Source organism: Capsicum annuum, chromosome 5 (genome assembly GCF_002878395.1).
Source record: "Capsicum annuum cultivar UCD-10X-F1 chromosome 5, UCD10Xv1.1, whole genome shotgun sequence".
Classification (NCBI taxonomy): Eukaryota; Viridiplantae; Streptophyta; class Magnoliopsida; order Solanales; family Solanaceae; genus Capsicum; species Capsicum annuum.
The window spans coordinates 125,080,368-125,088,076 of NC_061115.1; the positions used below are offsets into that span (position 1 = coordinate 125,080,368).

The 7,709-nt window shown below is 32.9% G+C and overlaps 1 pseudogene; it reads left to right on the top strand.

Annotated features, from left to right (window-relative positions):
* The first annotated feature begins 6,423 nt into the window (after nt 1-6,423).
* The window catches only part of LOC124898532, an 8,234-nt pseudogene continuing 6,948 nt past the window's right edge, over nt 6,424-7,709 (top strand).

The following is a 7,709-nucleotide window of genomic DNA, read 5'->3' on the forward strand; positions in this document are numbered from 1 at the left end:
CTCTTAGTTCCTTTTTGTTTGCGTTGGTGATGGATGTGTTGACGCGGCGTATTCAAGGGGAGGTGCCTTGGTGTATGCTTTTTGCAGACGACGTAGTTCTGATAGATGAGACTCGAGGGGGTGTGAATGACAAATTAGAGGTGTGGAGGCAAACTCTTGAGTCTAAAAGGTTCAGGGTGAGCAGAAGCAAGACAGAGTATGTAGAATGCAAGTTTAATGACGTGAGGCGGGAGAATAAGGTAGTAGTGAAGCTGGAATCACAAGAGGTACGTAAGATGGATAGTTTCAAGTATCTTGGGTCCGTGATCCAGAGTAACGGGGAGATTGACGAGGATGTCTCGCACCGTATTGGGGCGGGATGGATGAAGTGGAAGCTCGCGTCGAGGGTGTTATGTGATAAGAAGGTGCCGCCCAAGCTGAAAGGCAAATTCTACAGGGCGGTAGTCCGTCCGGCCATGTTGTATGGAGCGGAGTGTTGGCCAGTCAAGAACTCCCACATCCAAAAAATGAAGGTGGCAGAAATGCAGATGTTGCGTTAGATGTGTGGGCTGACTAGAGGGGATAGAGTTCGAAATGAGACTATCCGGGAGAAGGTTGGTGTGACTCCAGTGGAGGGCAAGATGCGGGAAGCCCGATTGAGATGGTTCGGACATGTGAAGAGGAGGGGCATGGATGCCCCGGTTCGTAGGTGTGAGAGGCTAGCGTTGGATGGTTTTAGGTGGGGTAGAAGTAGGCCGAAGAAGTACTGGGGTGAGGTGATTAGGTGGGACATGGAGCAGTTACAGCTTACCGAGGACATGACCCTAGATAGGAAGGTCTGGAGGACGCGAATTAGGGCAGAAGAATAGGACTGGTTTGGGTCGCTAGTGTAGGAAATTACTTGGTGGGGGTTTTATTCTTGTTATGATTCCGTGTTCTATGTTTTATTACGAATCTGTGTGCTTTCCTCTGTTTTCTAATACTTATGGGTGCAGTATGTATGTTATGTAATCTAGTTTTGTGCTTTACTATGACTTTGTGTGGTATCTCGTGACTTGAGCCGGGGGTCTATCGGAAACAACCTTTCTACTTCTTTGGAGGTAGAGGTATGGACTGCGTACATCTTACCCCCCCAGACCCCACTAGGTGGGAATACACTGGGTTTGTTGTTGTTGTTCTATTATATCACTTTTCACTAAGAAATTCTCAAAAATTATTACGTATACAAGTAATGATCGAATATCATATTTTTATTAAAATGAATAGAGATATTAAAAAGACTATAAAATTATTTATTTGTAGTCTTATACACGTCGTTTTAAGTATCATAAAAATTTAAGTAAAGAATACATATAATTTTAGGTATATTTATGAGAATAATATTAATTTTTAGCTTTTTTAATTTAAACCCGCATATATCCACAACCCATACTACACTATTTAAAAAAAATTACTTTAATCCGCACCACTCCATTGCCATCCCTAGGTACCACCTCATTTGTGGGATTATTTTGGTATGGTTAGCTTAAAAAAGAAATATCACTTGGTCGTGTGTATACTTGCGTTAAAATTAAGCCTTGTTATGTGGCTTCAAACTCTACCCACGATTTGGGTTATTTCCAAGTCATTTATCTCCAGCGATATCTGCTATTCTTTTAATGTTGTACGTGTGTTGATGTCGCCAATTTGTCGTCACTTCCTAAATTTCTTGTCGTAAGCTATAGGTCAATGTCTAGTAGATTCGCACAGTTATTTGTTCTCTCAAGTGTAAAAGTACTACCGAGCCAGATTTTTATTAAGGAATTTAAAGTGTACAAAAATAATTTTAGCCATTATAAATAGTACTATAATCTTTGTCCAAATGACCCCTTATTACTAGGGGGTGGGCATAAATACCGAAAAATCAAAATATCGAACCGAATCAAATTATTTTGATTTTTCGATTTCCGTTTTTTGGTTTTTCGATTTGGTTTTGATTTATTTTTTTATAAATTCGATATTTCGGTTTTTAGGTTAACGTAATTCGGTTTTCGGTTTAAACCGAAATAAATCAAAAAGTTTAATATACTTTCTAAGCCCATTAGCTATTTAGGCTTTAGCTACAACCTACTACTGCCTATAGCCCAAAGCCCCAAAATTCAAATACATTCAACAATTGAAATCGAAAGTTACTTTTTGCATTGATTTTTACAACCGAAAGTTAATATATAGTCCTCCATCTGAGCTTTGCATTGGAAGTGATTATTCTTATTTGTCACCTAGAAGACTACAAGTTTATATTGATTTTTCTTTAACGTAAGAAAGTTAAATCAGTCCTATTTACAAATATAATTTAGCCCATTAAACAGGCCCAAAATCGAAATTATTAAATCGAATAAAATGGAATTGAAATTTACATAAATCGAATCGAACTAATTCGGTTCAGTTTTCGGTACACCTAATTTCATAACTGAAAATCAAAAAAGCCGAAATAAAAAAATTGAACCTGAACCGAAGTACCGAACGTCCACCCCTACTTATTACTGTTCTACCAAAGATAAATTCACTTTGTGTTATAAATATATTACTATATATAGTGAATATTTATTTATGAAAAAATTAGAAATCCCAAGGTTAGTTTTCCCCTATAAATAAAGGGATTTTCCCTTCATTGTAATTAACTCCTCAAGAATCCCCATGAGAAATAAAGAATAAAGGGATTTTCCCTTCATTGTAATTAACTCCTCAAGAATCCCCATGAGAAATAAAGAAGTCTCCTCTCTTCTATCTCTATTCTTCTTGTATTTACTTTATATTTCATAACACGTTATCAGCACGAGACTCTGCCAAACATGGTGAGATTATAAATCTAAAGGTAATTTCAAATTTAGTAATTCCTTATGTTATTTGTCTTTTACTACTAATTGATATAATTATTGTTGGATTTGAGGAAACATAATTGATTTGGAACCACTTATGCTTTTAATTTGTTCACGAAGAACAATATTATTAAAAGATATGATGATGAATTAAGTCTCATCTCATTAAGAGGGTAAGGCATTGGGTTACAAGTTTCAATGCACTATGATGATAAGATGTTGGGTTCAAAGTCCCATTGAGTTATAGTCTAAGAAGCCTTTACATGGATAAGACGTTGAGTTTGAATCTCAATGCACCATATTAATATATTATGATGGCTAAAGCAAAAAAACAATATGTATTTAATAAAATGTCATGAAACTTGTCCATTGAATATGCTCTATTCCATAAAGTGAATGTGGTAGCAATATATGATGAGTCTAAAAGATGATAATTTGCTCCATTCTTGAAGTGAATGTGGTAGCAATATATGATATACTTTGAAAAATATGTATGCCTCGATGTGCTCCTGAAGTAGCAATGTCATGAAAAAGGTTATAAGCTATCAGAATTTGATAGGCTTAATGCACGATTATATTTCATTCCTGGGGAATGAGAAGCTTATTAATGTAAACGTACACTTGATTGTGATGGTATCACAATTCACCTCCGAAAGAGGCTGAATAACTGAGAAAAGTTATTTTGAAATCTACTTCTAAAGTAGTAAATTTGAAATTTATTCATGTAATAGTAAATCTGAAATTTACTAAAGTAAAAGGTACATGTCATGATAAACTTGGAGTTTGCTAGAATAAAAGTTCATAAATAGACATGCATGAACGATTGCAGCATCCCAATGATGTGCATACTGAGTATTGAACTTAGATTGAAGAATTAGAAAATTTTTCATTACTTTTAATATTACGTGTTCTCATGATAAGTTAGTTAGACCAACTAATGTTGGGATTTGATCCCTCAAAATTTGAAAAGTATAAAAGGTGAATATGGGTGCGTTCATCAGTCATATGATCTATTAAGATACATTGATATAAGATGATCACTCGTACGTTTCTTGTCAACCTGCAGTTTGACATTCATAAAGTTGTTTGCTCAATAAAATTGAGTTAAGAGCATAACTTTCAGATTGTGTAATCAAGACAATTCATCTTGATGATGATGGTTTGGCATGGAGTGCCTTTGATAATTGGCTAAACCATTACTAATGAAAACAAAACTTCATGTATTTGTATGAGATATGATATGTTGCATACAATAGCACTTGTATGCATTAGACCAATAAATTATGATTATTTCTTCCCTCTCAATTGGTTCAAGGTCAGGAACCAACTAATTCATCTAATAACTTTGATGTGCAGTGTAGATTAATGAATTTACCATAACGCACAAAGATGGATTCCTCAAAGAAGATGGAGGATGTATGTTAGTTTTTCTAACATAAGGGGGAGATTATAAACAGCTATGAAATATGTTAAGAATTATCATCAGATCCTCATTCAAAAGATAATTCAAGTCAAATAACGAATGCATCTCATATTTAAGCTATAAGTTCTCTTATTTTGTGTTCATAAAGGACAAAGTATATCCATGCATGAAGTGTGGTAGATCAATTAGTTCCAAATGAAATAATTCTTGAAAAGGATAAGGAGTAAATAATCATAATAAGAAGGCAATGTACTCTTGAAGAGCCTATGACATAACACTTCATGAAACCTTATGAGAGGTTTACGTACCTAAAAATACAGAAGCAACGAGATCTCAAAATGTTGTCACACTGTGAACTAATATGAAATGAAATATCATTAATATCTTTGATACAATATTGCCGCAATATTGTGAAAGATTACGGGGATCTGAATTCTATGTTTATTTAAGCATGTTGACATAGAAACATTTATCAAGTGATATGAAAGGATGCATCTTGATAAGCATAAAACTTATTTGATTTGCAGTCCAGACACTTGAAGATGTCAGACATGAAACGTTGAGTATTGTCACTTGACAAAATTTATATGAGAACTTTTTAAGGATTCAAAATATTTGAAGCATATAAAAATTTCTGGGAAACTTATTTATAATCCTTATATTGTATAAACTTATAGCTTGAAAATTATTGAAACTCTTAGAGAGTTTTCAAAAGCAATAGAATATTTACTTAAATGAGAAACATGCATAATTGAATAAGGATTCATTTCGAGCTCAAAAAAAGAATGAAGAACTCCCTGGGTATGAAGTACCATATCTTAGTGCAATTGGTGAATTAATGTATATTGAAAATACTACAAGGCATGACATAGCCCTTTTCGCTCAATTTGTTAGCAAGATATATATAGTTCTACTCCTACTAGGAGATATCAGAATGTGATCAAATATATGAGCTTATTTTATTTTAAAGATTGTAGTCCCGATCTTATTGGTTATGATGATGTTGGGTACTTATTTGACCCGTATAAAAATCAATCTCAAATAAGCTATATGTTCACACGTGGGGATACTGCCATATTTTTGAGATATACCAAGCAGTCTATCTAGCCACTTATCGAACCATGCTGAGATAATAACTATTCATGAAGCAAGCTGAGAATGAGTATGGTTGAGATCCATGATATATCTCATTCGAGAAAAATGTGGTGTGAAATGTAACAATGTACCCGCAATTTTATACGGAGATAATGCAACATGTATAACACAACTTAAGGGAGGATTCATAAAAGGAAATAGAACAAAGTGCACTTCATCAAAGCTTTTCTACATACATGAGCTCCAAAAGAATGGTGATATTAACGTGCAACAGATTCGTTTAATTGACAATGTAGTTGATTTATTCACCAAGTCTCATTCAATTGCAACTTTCAAGAAAATGGTGCACAAGATCGGGATGCAAATGCTCAAGGATGTTCTCATTAGGGGGAGTTAATATGCGCTGTACTCTTTTTCTCTTACGAAGTTTTGTCCCACTGGTTTTCTCGTGAGATTTTTAACGAGGTAGCTTATATGAGTATTGTTAGAGATGTGTACTCTTTTTTCTTCACTAAATTTTTTTTCCACTGAATTTTTTCCCAGTACGATTTTAACGAAGCATATTATCTATCAATTAGACATTCAAGGGGGAGTGTTATAAATATATTACCATATATAGTAAATATCTACTTTACCACATATAGTGAATATCTATTTATGAAAAAAGTTAGAAACCCAAGATTAGTTTTCCCCTATAAATAAAGAGGTTTTTTCTTCATTATAATTAACTCAACAAGAATCCTTATGAAAAATAAAAAAGTCTACTCTCTTCTCTCTATTCTCCTTGTATTTTATATTTTATTAACACTTTGTAAATTGTACTCATTTTTAAAAAGTTCAGAAAAAAGAGTTGTGTAAAAGATTTCCATATAGAGTGAGAAATTGCTTGGTGCTGAAGAAACAAGGATATGTTGAAAGTTTATACTGTACTATATAAGTTCCATATTTATAATTTGAAATATTATAAAAACAAGTAAAAGTAATCGAATATAGCCGACGCAACTTGTCTCTTCACTTTTCGATGAAACTGAAACCCTTTTACCTTTTAAAGTGCGTCGGATTACAACAATGGGGGATGCAGAGTCAGCACCTTCGCCGTCGCCGTTATCCATCCAAGTGAAGGACTATATTGATTTGAGCCCTGAGGGAGAGGAACTATTCAAACTTCGTCGTAAAATCGCAAAGCATTTCAATTTAGGAATAGAGCTTCGTGTTGCTGGTGGTTGGGTTCGAGATAAGTTACTAGCATTACTACAAAAAGAAAGAAAACCAACAACAAAGTGATCGATTTTCCTCAAATTCCAACCACAAAATCGACCAAAGTGCATGCACGGTAAAAATAGTGGTAGCTTTTTAAAAACAGACCACGTGTGATCGATTTTTTTATAAACTATATATATTTTAAAGTTTATTATTATTTTATTAAAATAGAAAAAAATGAGTTTAAAATAAAAAAAAATCAAAATGAACAGACCACAAGTGGTCGATTTTATTTTAAAATTAATTAATTAATTTTATTAAAATCGACCACGATTGATCGACTTTATTTAAATTAATTAATTAACTTATTAAAAAACCGACCACATTAAATCAAATAATTAATTTAAATAAAATCAACCGCATGTGGTAGATTTTTTTGATAATTTTGTGAAAAAACATATTAAAATTTTTTAAAATACAAACATTAAAAATCAAATTATTTACGATACAACCCACCAATCATTTAATATACAGTCAGCCAACCACCATAAGAATACAAACATTAAAAATCAAATTATTTACAAAATTTATCGAGGTTTACAAAAGACTAAAAACTACAACTCATCATCCGCATTTTCATTCTCAGCCTCACCCATTCTATTATCAATATTTCGTTGATATATCCAGCTTTAATCAGGTTCCATCTACACAATCAATCACATTCAAGTAATTAGTTCAAGTCATAAAAGTTCACATTTCAAATACCTACACCTAAATATTTTCAAGTTACTAATTCACTTTAGAAGTTCTCAAACTAAACTTAATTCAAAATGAAAAGTTCACGTTTCAAATATCTACACTTAACATTTTGAAGTCACTAATTCACTTCTCAAGTGACCACACTTTACTAAAATCAAAACACAAGTTCACATTTCAAGTACCTAAATTCAAAACAAAAGTTACTAATTCATAATTCAAGTAACTACACTTAAACATTTCAAGTCATAAGTCACTTCACAAGTTACCTAACTAAACTAAATTCCAAATGAAAAGTTCACATTTCAAGTACATACACCTAAACATTTTCAAGTCACTAATTCACTTCACAAGTTACCAAACTAAACTTAATTCAAAATGAAAAATTCACATTTCAA